The sequence below is a fragment of the Coregonus clupeaformis genome, chromosome 7, assembly GCF_020615455.1.
Source record: "Coregonus clupeaformis isolate EN_2021a chromosome 7, ASM2061545v1, whole genome shotgun sequence".
Classification (NCBI taxonomy): Eukaryota; Metazoa; Chordata; class Actinopteri; order Salmoniformes; family Salmonidae; genus Coregonus; species Coregonus clupeaformis.
In genome coordinates, this window is record NC_059198.1 from 58795189 (window position 1) to 58818373 (window position 23185).

Here is a 23185-nt window from a genome sequence, read left to right on the forward strand (position 1 = left end):
GCAGCTTGAAGGTTTAGAGGCCATGATTATTTTCATCATTGTGTCAAGAGATATAGTACTAAAACACTTAAGTGTCTCTCCCGATCCCAGGCCCTCGCAGAGTCTGTGCAGATCCAGGACAGCTAAGCCCTGGAGGAATACGCAGATTCAAAGAGGAGTCCGTAATTTGCTTTCTAATGGTCATGATCTTTTCCTCAAAGAAGTTCATGAATTTATTACTGCTGAAGTGAAAGCCATCCTCTCTTGGGGAATGCTGCTTTTTAGTTAGCTTTGCAACAGTATCAAAAATAAATTTTGGATTGTTCTTATTTTCCTCGATTAAGTTGGAAAAGTAGGATGATCGAGCAGCAGTGAGGGCTCTTCGGTACTGCACGGTACTGTCTTTCCAAGCTAGTCGGAAGACTTCCAGTTTGGTGTGGCGCCATTTCCGTTCCAATTTCCTGGAAGCTTGCTTCAAAGCTCGGGTATTTTCTGTATACCAGGGAGCTAGTTTCTTATGACAAATGTTTTTCGTTTTTAGGGGTGCAACTGCATCTAGGGTATTGCGCAAGGTTAAATTGAGTTCCTCAGTTAAGTGGTTAACTGATTTTTGTCCTCTGACGTCCTTGGGTAGGCAGAAGGAGTCTGGAAGGGCATCAAGGAATTTTTGTGTTGTCTGAGAATTTATAGCACGACTTTTGATGCTCCTTGGTTGGGGTCTGAGCAGATTATTTGTTGCGATTGCAAACGTAATAAAATGGTGGTCCGATAGTCCAGGATTTTGTGGAAAAACATTAAGATCTACAACATTTATTCCATGGGACAAAACTAGGTCCAGAGTATGACTGTGGCAGTGAGTAGGTCCAGAGACATGTTGGACAAAACCCACTGAGTCGATGATGGCTCCGAAAGACTTTTGGAGTGGGTCTGTGGACTTCTCCATGTGAATATTAAAATCACCAAAAATTAGAATATGATCTGCTATGACTACAAGGTCTGATAGAAATTCAGGAAACTCAGAGAGGAACGCTGTATATGGCCCAGGAGGCCTGTAAACAGTAGCTATAAAAAGTGATTGAGTAGGCTGCATAGATTTCATGACTAGAAGCTCAAAAGACGAAACGCCATTTTTTTTTGTAAATTGAAATTTGCTATCGTAAATGTTAGCAACACCTCTGCCTTTGCGGGATGCACGGGGAATATGGTCACTAGTGTAACCAGGAGGTGAGGCCTCATTTAACACAGCAAATTCATCAGGCTTAAGCCATGTTTCAGTCAGGCCAATCACATCAAGATTATGATCAGTGATTAGTTCATTGACTATGACTGCCTTTGAAGTGAGGGATCTAACATTAAGTAACCCTATTTTGAGATGTGAGGTATCACGATCTCTTTCAATAATGGCAGGAATGGAGGAGGTCTTTATCCTAATAAGATTGCTAAGGTGAACACCGCCATGTTTAGTTTTGCCCAACCTAGGTCGAGGCACAGACACAGTCTCAATGGGTATGGCTGAGCTGACTACACTGACTGTGCTATTGGCAGACTCCACTAAGCTGGCAGGTTGGCTAACAGCCTGCTGCCTGGCCTGCACCCTATTTCACTGTGGGGCTAGAGGAGTTAGAGACCTATCTATGTTGGTAGATAAGATGAGAGCACCCCTCCAGCTAGGATGGAGTCCGTCCCTCATCAGCAGGTCAGGCTTGATCCTGTTTGTGGGTGAGTCCCAGAAAGAGGGCCAATTATCTACAAATTCTATCTTTTGGGAGGGGCAGAAAACAGTTTTCTTTGCCTTGATGACAGCTTTGCACACTATTGGCATTCTCATCCAGCTTCATGAGGTAGTCAACTGGAATGCGTTTCAATTAACAGGTGTGCCTTCTTAAAAGTTAATTTGTGGAATTTATTTCCTTCTTAATGCGTTTGAGCCAATCAGTTGTGTTGTGACAAGGTAGGTGTGGTAAAATACCAAGTCCATATTATGTCAAGAACAGCTCAAATAAGCAAAGAGAAACGACAGTCCATCATTACTTTAAGACATGAAGGTCAGTCAATCCGGGAAAATGTAAAGAACTTTGAAAGTTTCTTCAAGTGCAGTCGCAAAAACCATCAAGCGTTATAATGAAACTGGCTCTCATGAGGACCGCCACAGGAATGGAAGACCCAGAGTTACCTCTGCTGCAGATTATAAATTCATTAGAGTTACCAGCCTCAGAAATTGCAGCCCAAATAAATGCTTCACAGAGTTCAAGTAACAGACACATCTCAACATCAACTGTTCAGAGGAGACTGTGATTCAGGCCTTCATGGTCGAATTTCTGCAAAGAAACCACTACTAAAGGACACCAATAATAAGAAGAGACTTGCTTGGGCCAAGAAACACGAGCAATGGACATTAGACTGGTGGAAATCTGTCCTTTGGTCTGATGAGTCCAAATTTGAGATTTTTGGTTCCAACCGCTGTGTCTTTGTGAGACGCAGAGTAGGTGAATGGATGATCTCAGCGTGTGTGGTTCCCACCGTGAAGCATTGAGGAGGAGGTGTAATGGTGTGGGGGTGCTTTGCTGGTGACACTGTCAGTGATTTATTTAGAATTCAAAGCACACTTAACCAGTATGGCTACCACAGCATTCTGCAGTGATACGCCATCCCATCTGGTTTGCGCTTAGTGGGACTATCATTTGTTTTTCAACAGGACAATGACCCAAAACACAACTCCCCGCTGTGTAAGGGCTATTTTACCAAGAAGGAGAGTGATGGAGTGCTGCATCAGATGACCTGGCCTCCACAATCACCCGACCTCAACCCAATTTAGATGGTTTGGGATGAGTTGGACCGCAGATTGAAGGAAAAGCAGCCAACAAGTGCTTTTCTCCTGCAAGACTGTTGGAAAAGCATTCCAGATGAAGCTGGTTGAGAGAATGCCAAGCGTGTGCAAAGCTGTCATCAAGGGTGGCTACTTTTAACAATATAAAATATCAAATGTATTTTGATTTGTTTAACACTTTTTTGGTTACTACATGATTCCATGTGTTATTTCATAGTTTTGATGTCTTCACTATTATTCTACAATGTAGAAAATAGCACAAATACATTGTTTCCAACGATAAATACATTATCCCCTATTGATACTTTAGTGGCCCATTGCTCGCTGTACATTTCCAGATATTGTGCTGTCACTGAAAGACCACTGGGAATAGGACCAACAAAGTGTTGCTTTTTCAAGGGACAGACAAACCAGTGTTCTTCACAATATGTTGTTGTTTAACTTCAGACAGTCTCCCTAATGACCTGGGCGAGGGGTTATTCTGACTTCTTCACAAACTTCTTCACCTTGTGAAGGGTAATTTTCAAACGGAAATGCAGAAATTGAGTCAAGGCAACCATGCCGTTGCACATCATGTGAAAGACGAACTAAACCATGCACGTTATAAACTAGTTGGTCTTTGCCATATACAGTGGGGAGAACAAGTATTTGATACACTGCCGATTTTGCAGGTTTTCCTACTTACAAAGCATGTAGAGGTCTGTAATTTTTATCATAGGTACACTTCAACTGTGAGAGACGGAATCTAAAACAAAAATCCAGAAAATCACATTGTATGATTTTTAAGTAATTAATTTGCATTTTATTGCATGACATAAGTATTTGATCACCTACCAACCAGTAAGAATTCCGGCTCTCACAGACCTGTTAGTTTTTCTTTAAGAAGCTCCCTCCTGTTCTCCACTCATTTCCTGTATTAACTGCACCTGTTTGAACTCGTTACCTGTATAAAAGACACCTGTCCACACACTCAATCAAACAGACTCCAACCTCTCCACAATGGCCAAGACCAGAGAGCTGTGTAAGGACATCAGGGATAAAATTGTAGACCTGCACAAGGCTGGGATGGGCTACAGGACAATAGGCAAGCAGCTTGGTGAGAAGGCAACAACTGTTGGCGCAATTATTAGAAAATGGAAGAAGTTCAAGATGACGGTCAATCACCCTCGGTCTGGGGCTCCATGCAAGATCTCACCTGGTGGGGCATCAATGATCATGAGGAAGGTGAGGGATCAGCCCAGAACTACACGGCAGGACCTGATCAATGACCTGAAGAGAGCTGGGACCACAGTCTCAAAGAAAAACCATTAGTAACACACTACGCCGTCATGGATTAAAATTCTGCAGCGCACGCAAGGTCCCCCTGCTCAAGCCAGCACATGTCCAGGCCCGTCTGAAGTTTGCCAATGACCATCTGGATGATCCAGAGGATGAATGGGAGAAGGTCATGTGGTCTGATGAGACAAAAAATAGAGCTTTTTGGTCTAAACTCCACTCGCCGTGTTTGGGGGAAGTAGAAGGATGAGTACAACCCCAAGAACACCATCCCAACCGTGAAGCATGGAGGTGGAAACATCATTCTTTGGGGATGTTTTTCTGCAAAGGGGACAGGACAACTGCACCGTATTGAGGGGAGGATGGATGGGGACATGTATCGCGAGATCTTGGCCAACAACCTCCTTCCCTCAGTAAGAGCATTGAAGACGGGTCGTGGCTGGGTCTTCCAGCATGACAACAACCCGAAACACACAACCAGGGCAACTAAGGAGTGGCTCCGTAAGAAGCATCTCAAGGTCCTGGAGTGGCCTAGCCAGTCTCCAGACCTGAAACCAATTAAAAATTTTCGGAGGGGAGCTGAAAGTCCATATTGCCCAGCGACAGCCCCGAAACCTGAAGGATCTGGAGAAGGCCTGTATGGAGGAGTGGGCCAAAATCCCTGCTGCAGTGTGTGCAAACCTGGTCAAGACCTACAGGAAACATATGATCTCTGTAATTGCAAACAAAGGTTTCTGTAACAAATATTAAGTTCTGCTTTTCTGATGTATCAAATACTTATGTCATGCAATAAAATGCAAATTAATTACTTAAAAATCATACAATGTGATTTTCTGGATTTTTGTTTTAGATTCCGTCTCTCACAGTTGAAGTGTACCTATGATAAAAATGACAGACCTCTACATGCTTTGTAAGTAGGAAAACCTGCAAAATCGGCAGTGTATCAAATACTTGTTCTCCCCACTGTATCTCACCATAGTGGCTGACAAAAGTTGTGAGCAATGTCTGTGCATACTGACTATGAGATGAGGAGAGGGTTGGACTAGCTAAAATGGAAATGCCACAAAAGAGCAGCATGAAGTTGTCGTACATGTTACTGTCAAGAAACAAAGCCAGAACGACCGGACCTGTGTATAGCAGAAACTGCATGAACTCCGTTGCCTTCCAGCAGTCAACTTCCCTGAGTGATCTGGGTTTTCCGGCAAATTCAACAGGTATATGAGGGTGCATTTCTATGAGACTGGATGATATACTGTCCACAACTTTGGCAGGAAAACGACATTTAAGGGGACCTCTAAGCCAAAAATGGAGCAGTCTTCTAAAAACACCTAAACAAACCAAATGCATGTAGTCAAGGGGAAATTGCGAAACCATACCCATATTTAAAGGATGAAATGGATTTGGACCATTGTGGTGTTCGTTTATTTGCTGTGCAAATGACTCATCTGTCCAATTTGGATGGTCAGTAGTCAGGGGGTAGGTCATCCGATTGTTTATATAGAGTCCTGGTTGAGAACATTTATCACAACCCGAATACCCATTGTGAGCCTTGGTGTTTTTTTTTTAAAAGATCTTGCAGCGGTACAACATATTATACTGTCTTACTTTAAAAATAGCCTTTTCTGTTCCAAAGTAAGCTCTTGCTCTAATTCCTGAAGCTCTGTAACAACATCTCTAAGGAACTCCTCTGCTGAACTGGGGTTTTTAGGGCCACAGTACAGTCCAATTACAACAGGTTCCTTCATGTTTGCACTAATTTAGAGTCCTAGGAAGGGCCATAGTTTAATGTTGGAGCTCTTAAACAATGCCAAGCCATCGATGTTGATTTGTAAGAGGGTACAGCCATCCGCAATGGACGCTATTGTTTTAACGATTGCCCTTTTTAGCAATGTAAGAATTCTGAAATAGTGATACTGACCTCCAGCCTTTTTCAAGAATGGTGTATTGAGTTTTGGTCCTATGCACAGTCCTAGCATCTTTGGGCAGGTCAGGTGGTAGAACCATAAGACTCAATAGAGCTGTCAAAGCAACCATTGAGATTCCAAAGGTGAGGGCTCAGTTGGATAGCCTATCAGCGAGGGTACTTGGTTGTTCTAAATCTGGTTAATCAGAATCCTGATCTGAATCATAGATTTCCTCATGCCAATCTCCATTATCCTCATCATAACCATCAGGATCTGTATCCATGTCCTCATTATCTATAGGATCAGAGTTGTCTGAAACTGATTTATCATATACAGCTAGGCCTATGTCACTTGCTACAACCATCCTACAGTCATCCCTAATGTGTCCAAGTTGCTTATCTTAGTCTAAACATGCCCTCCGCCGGAGAGTCGAGTTGGACACTGGTGCTGTCTTCCTATTCATTTCTTTTCTAAAAAGGAATTTTCAAAGACACGACACAGCAAGCTTTCAGCCTGTTGAAATGTTATGAAATAAATAACACATTTGAAAAACTAACCTCAAACAGTTGGAAGGAGAAGTAACAGCACAGAGACGAGGTGTTTGAGACTAGTAGAGAGAGAAAAACATGTGAATGACTAAATGGAGGTGAGAAGCATCTGCATAACAACTACTAGTTGTAATATCAATATTAGTAACTCACTCTGAAAGAGAGGAGAGTCGCAGGTCTTGGCACAGAGATGAGGGAGTTGATGACCGCTCTGAGATGTTCGAGACTATCAGAGAGAGAGAAAGAGACAGAGAAGACAACAAAATGTAACTGCACTGAATGACTGTAGGCTTCTGTAAAGAGAATCAACTGCTATGTACACTTGCTGAAATATTATTATAGTAACTCACTAAGGGGATGGAAGACACGGGTCTAGGGCACAAAACAACACTAACACAGAGAAGACAACTCATGGAGAACTTCATGGCTGTAACGTTAGTGAACAATCAAATAATCAAATGGCTACTTAATGTGACCTAGGCTAGTGTAGTGTCTGCTCTGAACACAAGACAGAGAGAGAGAGACAGTAGACAGCATGTGCATGAATGGCTAAGTTAAGTTACACATGATGGTTTATGAAACTAGACACTTATCATGGTCTGTTACGTTACTTACTCTTTAGGTCAGAGGGGCTTAATCTGTAGCTAACGTTCTCTGTGGCCGACGTGAGTAAGACATTTAAGCGTGTAACCCTCGCAAGGCTGCCGGCCCAGACGGCATCCCTAGCCGCGTCTTCAGATCATGCGCAGACCAGTTGGCTGGAGTGTTTACGGACATATTCAATCTCTCCCTATCCCAGTCTGCTGTCCCCACATGCTTCAAGATGTCCACCATTGTTCCTGTACCCAAGAAAGCAAAGGTAACTGAGCGCCCTGTAGCACTCAATTCTGTCATCATGAAGTGCTTTGAGAGGCTATCCAATCTGGACAAGAGGAATACCTATGTAAGAATGCTGTTTATTGACTATAGCTCAGCCTTCAACACCAAAGTACCCTCCAATCTCATCATTAAGCTCGGGGCCCTGGGTCTGAACCCCGCCCTGTGCAACTGGGTCCTGGACTTCCTGACTGGCCGCCGCCCATGTGTTGAAGGTAGGAAACAACACCTCCACAACGCTGATCCTCAACACAGGGGCCCCACAAGGGTGCGTGCTCAGCCCCCTCCTGTACTTCCTGTTCACCCATGACTGCGTGGCCACTCACGCCTCCAACTCAATCATCAAGTTTGCAGATGACCCAACAGTAGTACGCCTAATTACCAACAATGATGAGACAGCCTATAGGGAGGATGTGAGGGCCCTGGCAGGGTGGTGCCAGGAAATAACCTCTTCCTCAACATCAACAAAATGAAGGTGCTGATCGTGGACTTCAGGAGACAGCAGAGGGAGCACGCCCCTATCCACATCGACGGGACCGCAGTGGAGAAGGTGAAAAGCTTCAAGGTCCTCGGAGTACACATCTCTGACAATCTGAAATGGTCCACTCACACAGACAGTGTGGTGACTAAGGCACAACAGCGTCTCTTCAACCTCAGGAGGCTGAAGAAATTTGTCTTGGCCCCTAAGACCCTCACAAACTTTTACAGATGCACAATTGAAAGCATCCTGTCGGGCTGTATCACCACCTGGTACGGCAACTGCACCGCCCGCAACTGCAGGGCTCTGCAGAGGGGGGTGCGGTCTGCCCAGCGCATCACCGGGGGCACACTGCCTGCCCTCCAGGACACCTACAGCACCCGATGTCACAGGAAGGCCAAAAGATAATCAAGTACATCAACCACCCGAGCCACGGCTTGTTCACCTCGCTCTCATCCAGAAGGCGGGGTCAGTACAGGTGCATCAAAGCTGGGACCGAGAGACTGAAAAACAGCTTCTATCTCAAGGCCATCAGACTGTTAAATAGCCATCACTAGCCGGCTACCACCCGGTTACTCAACCCTGTACCTTAAAGGCTGCTGCCCTATGTACATAGACATGGAATCACTTTAATAATGGATTTCATATGTAAATACTGGATTCTACCGACATTGCTCATCCTAATATTCATATTTCTTAATTCCATTCTTTTACTTTTAGATGTGTGTATTGTTGTGAACTGTTAGATACTACTGCACTTTTGGAGCTAGGAACACAAGCATTAGGTGTTGTCGTGCACCTCTTCACGACTGTCTTGGTGTGTTTGGACCATGATAGTTCGTTGGTGATGTGGACACCAAGGAACTTGAAACTCTCTACCCGCTCCACTACAGCCCCGTCGATGTTAATGAGGGCCTGTTCGGCCCTCCTTTTCCTGTAGTCCACGATCAGCTCCTTTGTCTTACTGGCAGGTCTCTGACCTCCTCCCTATGGGCTGTCTCATCGTTGTCAGTGATCAGGCCTACCACTGTTGTGTCGTCAGCAAACTTAATGATGGTGTTGGAGTCGTGCTTGGCCACGCAGTCGTGGGTGAACAGGGAGTACAGGAGGGGACTAAGCACGCACCCCTGAGGGGCCCCAGTGTTGAGGATCAGCGTGGCAGATGTGTTGTTACCTACCCTTATCAACTCGGGGCAGCCCGTCAGGAAGTCCAGGATCCAGTTGCAGAGGGAGGTGTTTAGTGCCAGGGTCCTTAGCTTAGTGATGAGCTTTGTGGGCACTATGGTGTTGAACGCTGAGCTGTAGTCAATGAACAGCATTCTCACGTAGGTGTTCCTTTTGTCCAGGTGGGAAAGGGCAGTGTGGAGTGTGATTGAGATTGCATCATATGTGGATCTGTGGGGCGGTATGTGAATTGGAGTGGGTCTAGTTTTTCCGGGATGATGGTGTTGATGTTAGCCATGAATAGCCTTTCAAAGCACTTCATGGCTACTGATGTAAGTGCTACGGGGCAGTAATCATTTAGGCAGGTTACCTTCGCTTTCTTGGGCACAGGGACTATGGTGGTCTGCTTGAAACATGTAGGTATTACAGACTCGGTCAGGGAGAGGTTAAAAATGTCAGTGAAAGCACTTGCCAGTTGGTCCGCTCATGCTTTGAGTACACGTCCTGGTAATCCGTCTGGACCGCGGCTTTGTGAATGTTGACCTTTTTAAAGGTCTTGCTCACATCGGCTACTGAGAGCGTTATCGCACAGTCGTCCGGAACAGCTGGTGCTCTCATGCATGCTTCAGTGTTGCTTGGCTCGACGTGAGCATATAAGGCATTTAGCTCATCTGGTAGCCTCGCGTCACTGGGCAGCTCGTGGCTGGGTTTCCCTTTGTAGTCCGTAATAGTTTGCAAGCCCTGCCACATCCGACGAGCGTCAGAGCCGGTGTAGTAGGATTCAATCGTAGTCCTGTATTGACGCTTTGCCTGTTTGATATTTCTTCTGAGGGCATAGCGGGATTTCTTATAAGCGTCCGGATTAGTCTCCTGCTCCTTGAAAGCGTCCGCTCTAGACTTTAGCTCGGTGCGGATGTTGCCTGTAATCCATGGCTTCTGGTTGGGATATGTACGTACGGTCATTGTGGGGACAACGTCGTCGATGCACTTATTGATGAAGCCGGTGACTGAGGTGGTATACTCCTCAATGCCATTGGATGAATTCCGGAACATATTCCAGTCTGTGCTAGCAAAACAGTCCTGTAGTGTAGCATCCGCATCATCTGACCAATTCCGTATTGAGCGAGTCACTGGTAATTCCTGCTTTAGTTTTTGCTTGTAAGCAGGAATCAGGAGGATAGAATTAGGGTCAGATTTGCCAAATGGAGGGCGAGGGAGAGCTTTGTATGCGTCTCTGTGTGTGGAGTAAAGGTGGTCTAGAGTTTTTTTTCCTCTGGTTGCACATGTAACATGCTGGTAGAAATTAGGTAAAATGGATTGAAAATTCCCTGCATTAAAGTCCCCGGCCACTAGGTGCACCGCTTCTGGATTAGCATTTTCTTGTTTGCTTACGGCCTTATACAGCTCGTTGAGTGCGGTCTTAGTGCCAGCATCGATTTGTGGTGTTAAATAGACGGCTACGAATAATATAGATGAGAACTCTCTTGGTAGATAGTGTGGTGTACAGCTTATCATGAGGTATTCTACCTCAGGCGAGCAATACCTCAAGACTTTTTTAATATTAGACGTCGCGCACCAGCTGTTATTGACAAATAGACATACACCCCTGCCCCTTGTCTTACCAGACGTATCTGCTCTGTCCTGCCAATGCACGGGCTCATTCAAGTAAAAATCTTTGTTCTGTAATCGCTGTTCTGATGTCCAGAAGCTCTTTTCGGTCATAAGAGATGGTAGTAGCAACATTATGTACAAAATAAGTTACAAACAATGCAAATAAACATGCAAAATAGTACTGTTGGTTAGGAGCCCGTAAAACGGCAGCCATCCCCTTCGGCGCCATTCTTTCCACTCAGAGGATGGAAGACATGGGTCTTGGCACAAAACAAGGCTAACACAGATGGAAGACAACTCGTGAAGGACTGCACAGCTGTAACGTTGGAAAACAAATAAAATGTCTAGTGTCTGCTCTGCACACGACAGAGAGAAAGACAGTGGAAAGACAGCATGTGCATGACTGGCTTAGTTAAATTACACTGGGTAAGTTACATTATGGACCTTGGCAAAGGTTCTCCTCTGTCTCAGGATTATTGTAGTTTAGCTCTGTAAACTGACAATTTTTTAATTTTTTATATTTTTGATTTCACCTTTATATAACCAGGTAAGCCAGTTGAGAACAAGTTCTCATTTACAACTGCGACCTGGCCAAGATAAAGCAAAGCAGTGCGATAAAAACAACAACACAGAGTTACATATGGGGTAAAAAAACATAAAGTCAAAAAATACAACAGAAAATATATATACAGTGTGTGCAAATGTAGCAAGTTATGGAGGTAAGGCAATAAATAGGCTATAGTGCAAAATAATTACAAATAGTATTAACACTGGAATGCTAGATGTGTAAGAGAATATGTGCAAATAGAGATACTGGGGTGCAAAAGAGCAAAATAAATAACAATATAGGGATGAGGTAGTTGGGTGGGCTAATTTCAGATGGGCTGTGTACAGGTGCAGTGATCGGTAAGGTGCTCTGACAACTGATGCTTAAAGTTAGTGAGGGGAGATAAGAGTCTCCAGCTTCAGAGATTTTTGCAATTCGTTCCAGTCATTGGCAGCAGAGAACTGGAAGTAATGGCGGCCAAAGGAGGTGTTGGCTTTGGGAATGACCAGTGAGATATACCTGCTGGAGCGCAGACTACGGGTGGGTGCTGCTATGGTGACCAATGAGCTAAGATAAGGCGGGGATTTGCCTAGCAGTGATTTATAGATGGCCTGGAGCCAGTGGGTTTGACGACGAACATGTAGTGAGGACCAGCCAACAAGAGCGTACAGGTCACAGTGGTGGGTAGTGTATGGGGCTTTGGAGACAAAACGGATGGCACTGTGATAGACTACATCCAATTTGCTGAGTAGAGTGTTGGAGGCTATTTTGTAAAAACATCGCCGAAATTCAAGGATCAGTAGGATAGTCAGTTTTACGAGGGCATGTTTGGCAGCATGAGTGAAGGAGGCTTTGTTGCGAAATAGGAAGCCGATTCTAGATTTAACTTTGGATTGGAGATTCTTAATGTGAGTCTGGAAGGAGAGTTTACAGTCTAACCAGACACCTAGGTATTTGTAGTTGTCCACATACTCTAGGTCAGACCCGTCGAGAGTGGTGATTCTAGTCGGGTGGGCGGGTGCCAGCAGCGTTCGATTGAAGAGCATGCATTTAGTTTTACTAGTGTTTAAGAGCAGTTGGAGGCTACTGAAGGAGTGTTGTATGGCATTGAAGCTCGTTTGGAGGTTTGTTAACACAGTGTCCAATGAAGGGCCAGATGTATACAAAATGGTGTCGTCTGCGTAGAGGTGGATCTGAGAGTCACCAGCAGCAAGAGCGACATCATTGATATACACGGAGAAAAGAGTCGGCCCAAGAATTGAACCCTGTGGCACCCCCATAGAGACTGCCATAGGTCCAGACAACAGGCCCTCCGATTTGACACATTGAACTCTATCTGAGAAGTAGTTGGTGAACCAGGCGAGGCAGTCATTTGAGAAACCAATCAGGGAGAGTGGGGAGAGAGAGAAAGGGTGGGTGAATCTTTGAACCTGGTTGGCTAAAATCTGGACCATAAAGTTACACTTCTCAATGCTGTTTAACTTACAAATCAATCAGCTAATGAACATACTAATAGCATAGCTACATAGCTAGATAATGAACATACCTGGTTATATTATTGATACTAGCTAACTTATAGGCTACAATATTATTCAAACCTGGTCTTAGACAACTAGAAAACGATGTCTCTGTTTTAAGCTAACGTTAGCTAGCAAGTTAGTGAGGTTAATTGTTTCCTAGTCAAAACCAATTATCAATTTTCTAATACAAACACGTATAGTCGTTTATCTAGTGTAGTATCAGAGGAATTTATCACTTTGCTAATGGTTTCAAATTGTTTTAGAGGATGTTGACTCAGCTTAAAGGGAGCATCTGGGGAGTAGTTCTATAGGGGCACCATAAAGCCGAGGAAGTCTGTTAGGTGGCCTCCTGGGATTGGTTGGTAGGAAAAACCACCCATATTATATTACATAGGGCATAGGATATAAATACCATGTTTTGAACAAAGGAGGACAGAATAATCATATTTGAGATGGGGCGATTATTCTCCAGATATCTGCAGGTATCTGTAAATCGACGCTGTAACCCTTTGTTATGAATAAACCTTTTTGATGAAAATACAGCGTCAGCGGTTCTCCTTGGTCTCACAGCATAATTAGCAACGTTTTCTCGACACAACACTAGCTACCTACCATTAGTTAGCTAACATTAGCTAGAATGAACCCAACACAGCTAGCTAACGTTAGCTAGCTAGCAGCCAACAAGTTCTTGAATGAAATTAACATGAATTAAACTAAAATTAGTTACATGGGAATTCAAGGGCTAGAGTTATTTTTATGTGCACTATGTCATCACACACAGCCTTTTATCTGCAAAAAAATCAGTATTATGGAAACATCTCTGGTGGGAAAATGTGCATATTGTTTTATGCAGATTTTTCAATAGTCACATGAAAATCTGTTGCAAATTGGATGGAAACCTAGCTCTAGTGACTGATTATTTTTGAAAAGCCCAATTTTGATTGAGTTCGGGCATATAAAGTTTATGTGAAAACTATTTCTAAGATGTGTACTTTCAGTGAACTCACTTGTTTAAATCACTTGCTCTGCTTGTGCTTTGGAGTCCACAATGTACGGGGAGGTTCTAAGGGTTATGCTAGATGGTGATGGACTGAGAGATTAGCCAATTAAAAACTGTGTTTTTTTCGTCCACTCCTACCATAGACTTTTATCAAGTCCCATTCTGAGGTGCTGTGAAACCAGACGGTTTGACAGAGCGAGATGGCTGGTGGACGATATTAACTAACACCTAACCTTGGTTCCCCAAGGCCCTATGTGCTGCGGTTGTGCTGATAACCAGCAGGAATTAATGACTATAAAGAAGAATCTGGCAATTGGTAAACACAGTAATGTTTGCTTGGAGATGCATGGAGCTCGTCTGATTATGTTTAAAAACAACATATACATCCATCAGAATATGTATTTCTATGGGCTCATCCCACAGGCCTATTCAATGAGAATATAGAATTTAAAAAAAAGATTCATACAATAATGTATCATAGCTTCACATCTTGCAAGCCTTCTCAAGCTACTTGTTGTAAAGAGAGACTAGTACTGTTAAGACAGTTATTTTCTGTACAGTCGGTGAATTGAACTGCAAGTCTGCATTAAACAGTGTGGTTTTGTTCAGATTTGAGTGTGTGTGAAATAAGTGCGTAAGTGAAGCTGTGTGGGTGGCACTGCCCACTGCTCTGTCACTGGTGAGCCAGTGCTAAGCAGCAGAACAGAGCAGCTGCATGTATGTGCCCATGTGTGTGTGCTTAAATATCCCTGCAGATGCAATACAGCCTTATGGAGAGGGCAAGGCCCACGCCTCCCACACACACACACACACACACGCATATGGATGCTCAAATGTACGTATACAGTGGGGAAAAAAAGTATTTAGTCAGCCACCAATTGTGCAAGTTCTCCCACTTAAAAAGATGAGAGAGGCCTGTAATTTTCATCATAGGTACACGTCAACTATGACAGACAATTGAGAAAAAAAAATCCAGAAAATCCCATTGTAGGATTTTTAATGAATTTATTTGCAAATTATGGTGGAAAATAAGTATTTGGTCACCTACAAACAAGCAAGATTTCTGGCTCTCACAGACCTGTAACTTCTTCTTTAAGAGGCTCCTCTGTCCTCCACTCGTTACCTGTATTAATGGCACCTGTTTGAACTTGTTATCAGTATAAAAGACACCTGTCCACAACCTCAAACAGTCACACTCCAAACTCCACAATGGCCAAGACCAAAGAGCTGTCAAAGGACACCAGAAACAAAATTGTAGACTTGCACCAGGCTGGGAAGACTGAATCTGCAATAGGTAAGCAGCTTGGTTTGAAGAAATCAACTGTGGGAGCAATTATTAGAAATGGAAGACATACAAGACCACTGATAATCTCCCTCAATCTGGGGCTCCACGCAAGATCTCACCCCGTGGGGGTCAAAATGATCACAAGAACGGTGAGCAAAAATCCCAGAACCACACGGGGGACCTAGTGAATGACCTGCAGAGAGCTGGGACCAAAGTAACAAAGCCTACCATCAGTAACACACTACGCCGCCAGGGACTCAAATCCTGCAGTGCGAGACGTGTCCCCCTGCTTAAGCCAGTACATGTCCAGGCCCGTCTGAAGTGCATTTGGATGATCCAGAAGAGGATTGGGAGAATGTCATATGGTCAGATGAAACCAAAATAGAACTTTTTGGTAAAAACTCAACTCGTCATGTTTGGAGGACAAAGAATGCTGAGTTGCATCCAAAGAACACCATACCTACTGTGAAGCATGGGGGTGGAAACATCATGCTTTTGGGCTGTTTTTCTGCAAAGGGACCAGGACGACTGATCCGTGTAAAGGAAAGAATGAATGGGGCCATGTATCGTGAGATTTTGAGTGAAAACCTCCTTCCATCAGCAAGGGCATTGAAGATGAAACGTGGCTGGGTCTTTCAGCATGACAATGATCCCAAACACACCGCCCGGGCAACGAAGGAGTGGCTTCGTAAGAAGCATTTCAAGGTCCTGGAGTGGCCTAGCCAGTCTCCAGATCTCAACCCCATAGAAAATCTTTGGAGGGAGTTGAAAGTCTGTGTTGCCCAGCGACAGCCCCAAAACATCACTGCTCTAGAGGAGATCTGCATGGAGGAATGGGCCAAAATACAAGCAACAGTGTGTGAAAACCTTGTGAAGACTTACAGAAAACGTTTGACCTGTGTCATTGCCAACAAAGGGTATATAACAAAGTATTGAGAAACTTTTGTTATTGACCAAATACTTATTTTCCACCATCATTTGCCAATAAATTCATTAAAAATCCTACAATGTGATTTTCTGGAATTTTTTTCTCATTTTGTCTGTCATAGTTGACGTGTACCTATGATGAAAATTACAGGCCTCTCTCATCTTTTTAAGTGGGAGAACTTGCACAATTGGTGGCTGACTAAATACTTTTTTTTCCCCACTGTACATACCAAGCATGTCGTGACAACCTCTAAGTTGTGTGCCCAAGGAAGTATGGCAATTTTGGCGCAGAGAATATTCTTGGCTCTCTGCCTCTCTCCAGCAGGCACCACAGTGTGGGTGCCAATGCAGGTGGGCATGAGGTGGGTAATGTGGAGGTGGCACCGCACTGTGTGTGTTTGGGTGGAGTGAGTCACACTACGCCCAGCCACCCCCTCAACCACACATACACACACATGCAGGCCCTCCTGCATACACATGAAGCTTCCTTACACGACATGGTAACATGTAATATATTTTCTGTGTTTGATAATGACAGATCGGTGTCTTTGCCCCATGCAGTATGTGTGCGTGGTGCATTGCTGTTGCCATAAGGATGACTAAGCCATAAGGATGACTGGGTCGTTCCACCAATTCGGTGCCTTTTGAGAAGTGTAACTAGGTAAAAAATCTAACTTTTGATTGTCATAAAGAGCACGTTCAACTTCATAAACATTTTCCCATCAAGAGGTTTAAAAATGAAGAAATTACTATAGTAAATACCTATTTAGTGCCAAATAAAGTAACAGGATTGCCCGTAACAGGGTTGATGATTGAATCTTAAATCAGCCATGAATCCCACTGTGACAGGGAATGGAAGCTTGTTGTGTGCAACAGGGAGTGACAATTGAGTGCAAGCTTCATGTTAACCCATAACTAGGCGTACAGATATTGTTGCACTCGCTTTTTGGGGGTGCTAGGCCTAGGAACATGGTCCGTAACCTGAATGTGTGCATTTATGTGAGAAATCTGAGTTTGAGGACAGTGTTGGATGCCCAGGGAGACTGCAACCTTACCTTAGGTTCAGGGCCAGCTCTGTCTTGACTCCTTTTGGTTGGCCATTCCAAGCAGATTATTATTTGTGCAGATGGTGCCAAAAATAAATGTATACAAAAAGGAAACTAGGGATGCCCAAACTAAAGATTCAAAACCAAACGAAAGGCCTCTGGCCACCAAACCAACCAGCAGTCTGACAGCTCTCCAAGCTGGCAGTCTGACTGATCACCCTAATTGGCAGCACCTGATGTGCTTATCAACAAGGCTCAGCACCTGGGCAAGGTTGCTGCTGCCCCCTGGGGGAATGGAGTGTGGAAGTGGTAGTGCGCTGTACTGTGTTGTCTAAATTGCCTAACCTATTCCCTAACATGCACAAAAATATGTTTTATTGTTAAAATATTTCTACCCTGTTCTACCCGGTTTTCCACCACAAAACACCAGAAAATTGCAAAAAAGAGTAGAACCACGTCACCTGCTTCTACACTATGATTTGACTATTAGATGTTCAATGTTTCTTTTGAAAACATTTTAGAAAACAGAACAGTTTCACCATATTAAAATGAGAGTTCAGTTCACCTAACAGGGTTGACCTTAAAATGAGGCACAGATGAGTAAGACTTTTAAGCAGGTCAACATTCACAAGGCCGCAGGGCCAGATGGATTACCAGTACCCAACCTGACACACTGCATACAGAACAGAGCAGTGTTAGGGGTTAAGTGCCTTGCTCAAGGGTACAATGGCAGATTGTCTCATCAGCCTCAGGATTTGAACCAGCAATTCTCAGGTTATTGGCTCTCCTCTTAACCTCAAGGCTACCAACAGCGTTTATCGTTTTTTGTCGCTTTGGCTTTTTAATTTTGTTTCCAAATGCAGCCGTAGGGTTACGTGGGCGTTTTGTGCCATTTGTTCTTTTGTCGGCTCCACCATGATCCCTGCTTTTACATATTGTTACCAAAAAAAGCCCGGGGAAATATTAAAGTCAATGTAGGATATATGCATTATTAATATGCCCCCTATCTCAAAATGCACTTTAGTTGGGGCAGTAAAAATCATGAAATCTCTGGATTCAGGTGAAGCAATATCTCGCACACCACTACATTCCCATTCCTATAACGGCGTGCTTGGCAGTGTGTCCCCACCTTGAATATAATTTTATTGTGATGTAGGCAGGCTAATGTATTTCAGATCATTTTGGCGCAAGCTAACATTTTAGCCTACTCCATTTCCCCCATTGAGAAACAATGGGTGTCATTGATGAGCACTTTGGCTAACAACAGTATAACCAGCCACCTAAGTGAATTGGACAAAAAAGGCAAGTTTGTAGTATAGCCATGGCTCATTTTGCCACCCTTTGACTTGGCTGTGTGAATTTGGCAGCTAAAACCATGATAAGGTTAATTGATTAATGCTATGAAAGTTTCTGCCATGCCCCTTACAGTGCCTGTTTCGTTGGTGGCTGCTGTGATGACCGAGCCACTCTCACTCCCTCTTCCCAACATGCACTCTGAGTGTAGGGAGAACAAAATGCATTCTGATTGTGCAACATTTCAGAATGCAGTTACATGAATAATACCGCTTTGGAAGCATACTGTTAGTTGAAGAGAGGAAGGTCTCAGCTTTCTGGGGGTATCAAATGTATTGCTCAACTCTCAATATTGAGCAAAATGGCACCATTTTACAACCAACATTTCTGGCATGGCTTTGAGATGCAAAGTCCGCGTTGGCCATTTGCGGTGAGTGCATCTTTCCCGTGTTTGGTGGAAGGACATGACTCGCTGATTCCCCCCCTATCTCCAGTCAGTCCTATCAAACCCTATGGAAAGATTTGCTCGGCTGTATTTCCAAAAACTCAATGAATTTGCTTTCAGGGCTACACCCATCTGTAAATCTGCCCTACAGTGAGGGGGCCAGGTTCAATGGGAGAGCGCGATATAACCTCCCAGGATATTCCAGATAGAGCCGTATAGGGGAAAGACGGGCTCTATTTCAGCCGGACATTTCGGATCAATGTCCTCGGCTCAGGAGGACACGATGGAGCTCAGACGTGGGTTCAAAAACTATTTGAATTCACTCAAATGCCAGACGGGTGGGATTTACAGTTTTGGAACTATTCTATTGGTCCATTAAACCAGGCAAACTGAATCAAGCACAGAAAAAGTATATTTGAAATGACTTCAAAAGCATTTGAACCCAGTCTGGTAGTGGAGTATAGGACTTGACAATCTAATGTTAGGATATTCTAATATTGCCATTATCCCTATATTGTAGTCCTTATCCATGAGATTTACACTTCAAACTTCTCATTCATAATGTGTGGCAAATGTGGCCCTATGTTCCCATCAATTTAGCCACCTAAGCCACTGTGGTGGTGTTTTGTTATCTCAGACAGACACTTCAGGCCCCTGATACCAGTCATGGTGGGCTAATCCTTCTTACAGGGCTGGGCTTTGGGGGTTTGAAAATGCCCCTTTCCTCATGTGAGTCATTTTTGCTCTTCTTCCATTCTTTCAAAGTTCCATTATTTCTCCTCTCTGCCCTTTCTTGTTCCTTTGCAGCAGTAAATTGTCAGTTTTTACAAGTCGGCTTGAATATAATTATGATGGATGGCACCTGCAGGATGGTGTTTATGTAGGGAACCGCAGGATCATCTTGCCAAAACAAATGTGGCCTTTCTTTTAATGGGAGAACAATGAAAAAGAGCTCTTTGTACAAATGCCAGTAGACTAATCTGCTTGTGTACTTTCTGTTCACCCTCTTTTCTATCTCTATCTGTTATTCTTTTTGTGTGTGTGCGTGTGTGTGCCCCCCGTGCACACTTCCACAAGTGCGCGGCGTCCTTGACAGACGTCGTCCGTCAGCCCGTATTGGAGCCTTGAGAAGGGATTTTGCCAGCGAGTGACGAGTCTATGACCATGATTCCTCTTGTTTTGAAATAAACTATTGATCTGATTTACCTCTCCAATGTTCCCGCTAATATAATTCCCCGCAGGGCAATCCATCACAAGTGGCTGCTACTAATGGCACTTGATGTCAAAGCTTTCGACCATTCTGGGTCAATGAAGATGAAATGTCAGAGAGTTTAGTGAATTATATCTGACATGTACTGTGCCGTGACACAAAGCTCTATAGGCTAGCCACTACTGGCACAAGATGGCTGTCCTGTTGCCAGCAATTTAGTGATGTGATGTCACACTGCATGTACACTCAGTGGCCAGTTTATTAGGTACTCCACCCCGTTCACTAAAATGGTTTGCTCCTATTGACAGTGAATCACGTGGCCGTGGCTTGCTATATAAAACAGGCATCAAGGCATTCAGTTACTGTTCGATTGAACATTAGAATGGGCAAAACGAGTGACCTAAGCGATTGAGCGTGGTATGATCGTCGGTGCCAGGTGCGCCGGTTCCAGTATCTCAAATGGCCGGCCTCCTGGGCTTTTCAAGCACGACAGTGTCTAGGGATTGGTGCGACAAACAAAAAACATCCAGTCAGCTGCAGTCCTGTGGGCAAAAACAGCTCGTTGATGAGAGGTCGAAGGAGAATGGCAAGAATCGTGCAAGTTAACAGGCGGGCCTCAAACAGGCAAATAACAGTCAGGATTTGTCGTAAGCAGCATAAGTCCATGGCCCCATCCTGCCTGGTGTCAACAGTACAGGCTGGTGGCAGTGGTGTAATGGTGTGGAATGTTTTCTGGCACACGTTAGGTCCCTTGATACCAGTTGAGCTACGTTTCCATGCCCCAAAGAATTCAGGCTGTTCTGGAGTTAAAGGGGGTCCGACCCTGTACTAGATGGCCACTGAGTGTTTTAATCAGAACCACAAACATGGCTCAGTGGAAGTCAGAAGGCAGATAATCATGGAGTGCAGCATAGATTGACGGTGTTTTCTTAGCTGGCAGGTTTCTCTTGGGTCACTTGTGGAGATCTTGGAAATAGTACAGAATCCATCTTTGGAGACCTTGAATATATTAGTATCACGTGTCCTTATTCAAATTTTGTCGTGGCTAACACAGTTTTACTTACTGTAAAACTTCAATTAATAGCCTGGGTGTTTTTTGCTTAAATCACTGAATATAACAGGCGCTTATTAGATACAGGCTTCTATTTGAGCCAGGCGTCTATTTCCTTAATGCACACAGCATTTGCTCATTTGTGTAGTTAATTTTTTAATTCCAGAATTCACTTCCATCATTTTTATCAATTTCTTCATTTCCTGCACTAATTTGTAATCATTTACACACAGTCACATTTATTGTCTTATTATGCCTCTATCAAAAAAAAACTAATTTTCCTTGACAGTCATTATTATTTTCTGACTGTGCATTTTCAGGAGTTCTTACTTTCGGCACTAGAGGGCGATCTGACGATTTCTAGGGGTCTGTTTTTGACAGTTTTTGTGCTTCCCAGTTAGCTAGCAGTTTCTTACTGGCGATAAAAACGGATGATTGCATCATTCTTTCGAGTCATTACTAAATTATTTAATGTAACAAATCAGACATTTAACCTCGTAAACAATTCATGGTAATTCATGGTTACCTTGTAAACAATTAATTTTGAACCAGCATTCAGAGCTGCCAAATCTCACGCTTTGCGCGTGTGACACACGTGTTTGCCTGTTTTCACACGCACTCACGCCACACATCCAATTTCTCACGCAAAAAAAATTGCCCGAGACTCGTTTGTTCCTTTTTTCAAACTCCCCAACGGTAGATGGCGCTGATGAGCGCCACTGAACCATATGCGCTGCACCCCGAAGTTAGCGACAGAAGAAGAGATACCATTGCCGCGAAAGACAAAAGGAGAAGAAACGATCACTACCTCAAGAAGTCTGATAAGAAGCTGAGCTGAGACTAGGTATGTAACAATGAAATGTCATCCAATTGAGTACTCACTCTCTTAAACTTTAAATCTTGAAATAAATTATTTGTTTGTGCGTGTGAACATGATTTAGTGTGGTGAATGTATTCCAAAGAATTTAACATAAATACAGGAAATGTGTGCAATAGAAGTGTACCTGCTGTTCTTCTAAGCCACCGTACCAACTTTCACTTCTTTCAACTTGCTGCTTCAGAGAGAGCAGTCATCAATATTTTTGTTACATGATGAGGTGTGATTGGATTTTGCTGTTTTTTTCCATTCTGTGTTTCTTGATGATATCTGCAGGGATCCTCTACAACAGGTTTCAACTACTATTTTTGTAAATGTCTGTTATAGATGGTGAAATTCGAACGCAAGCTATGTTCCAAGTTTATGGTTCCAGCAGCTCTGCAGTGCCATGAGGAGCCTTGTGAAATTGCCTTTAAAGAAAAGGCAAACCATTTACCAGGTTAGTATTTGACTATTATTATGATCAAACACTGTGATATGTGATATTTAGCCTGTACCTTATACCGATATGCTGTATCTGTGACAGGAAGAAAGTTGAACATTGGGTTCACAACCAGGGCTAAACTTAACAGATTACTCGACGAGGGTGACATCACACCACAGCAGGTGGATTCATTCCATGAAGCTGTGTTGTGTTTTCCTGACAAGTGCTGGGGACTATGCACTTAAGAAGCTGCCACTGGAAGAGCCACTGATCAAGCACGCACAATTTGTAGATGTACGGCAGAGGGCTGAAAGTGACATCGAAGATGTCCTGTACTTTGTTGAAAGGTTAGTTTTTTTTTCTCTAATTATTGTCTATCATCTTAGCTAAAATACCCTGTGTTTTATGATGAGGTGTGTTCACTCCTAAACTGCACATGAGATATTCTTATGTGGCTTCTCCTCAAAGATGTGTATGAACTGCTGCTGGTTGATGACTATATACCTAAAACGTAACAACTTGTAACTCTACTTTCATAAATAGGTTTCCCCATCTCCTCCCATACCATGGGCCAGAGGAGCATGACCTTCTGGGTGAGGAGTTTCTAAATTATCAGACCATGCCAATGATATCCCTGCAGGACCAAACTGAAATGGAAAGCTTCTGGGCTGAAATGGCAACCCGAAGCATAAGGTACATTTTTTTCCTTTTTTTGTCTTTCCTTTTGGCAGGTGTGGCTTGGCTACATCTGTTGCTTAAAATTGTTGCATGCATATGTGTCATGCATGTTGCAAATTATGCATGTTTTTATCTGAACTTTGTTAATGGATCAACCTACAGTATACTTACAGTATTAATCAATCAAAATCAAGGTATGTTTTTCCATTGTGTTTTGGTG

At 43.6% G+C, this 23185-nt stretch overlaps 1 long non-coding RNA gene across 1 annotated transcript; it reads left to right on the top strand.

The window, feature by feature from the left end:
* The first annotated feature begins 21789 nt into the window (after positions 1–21789).
* Positions 21790–22426, top strand: LOC123491331. Its single transcript, XR_006661285.1, has 3 exons — positions 21790–21830; positions 22191–22302; positions 22390–22426. It is a non-coding gene; the product is annotated as an uncharacterized LOC123491331 (long non-coding RNA).
* Positions 22427–23185: the final 759 nt, after the last annotated feature.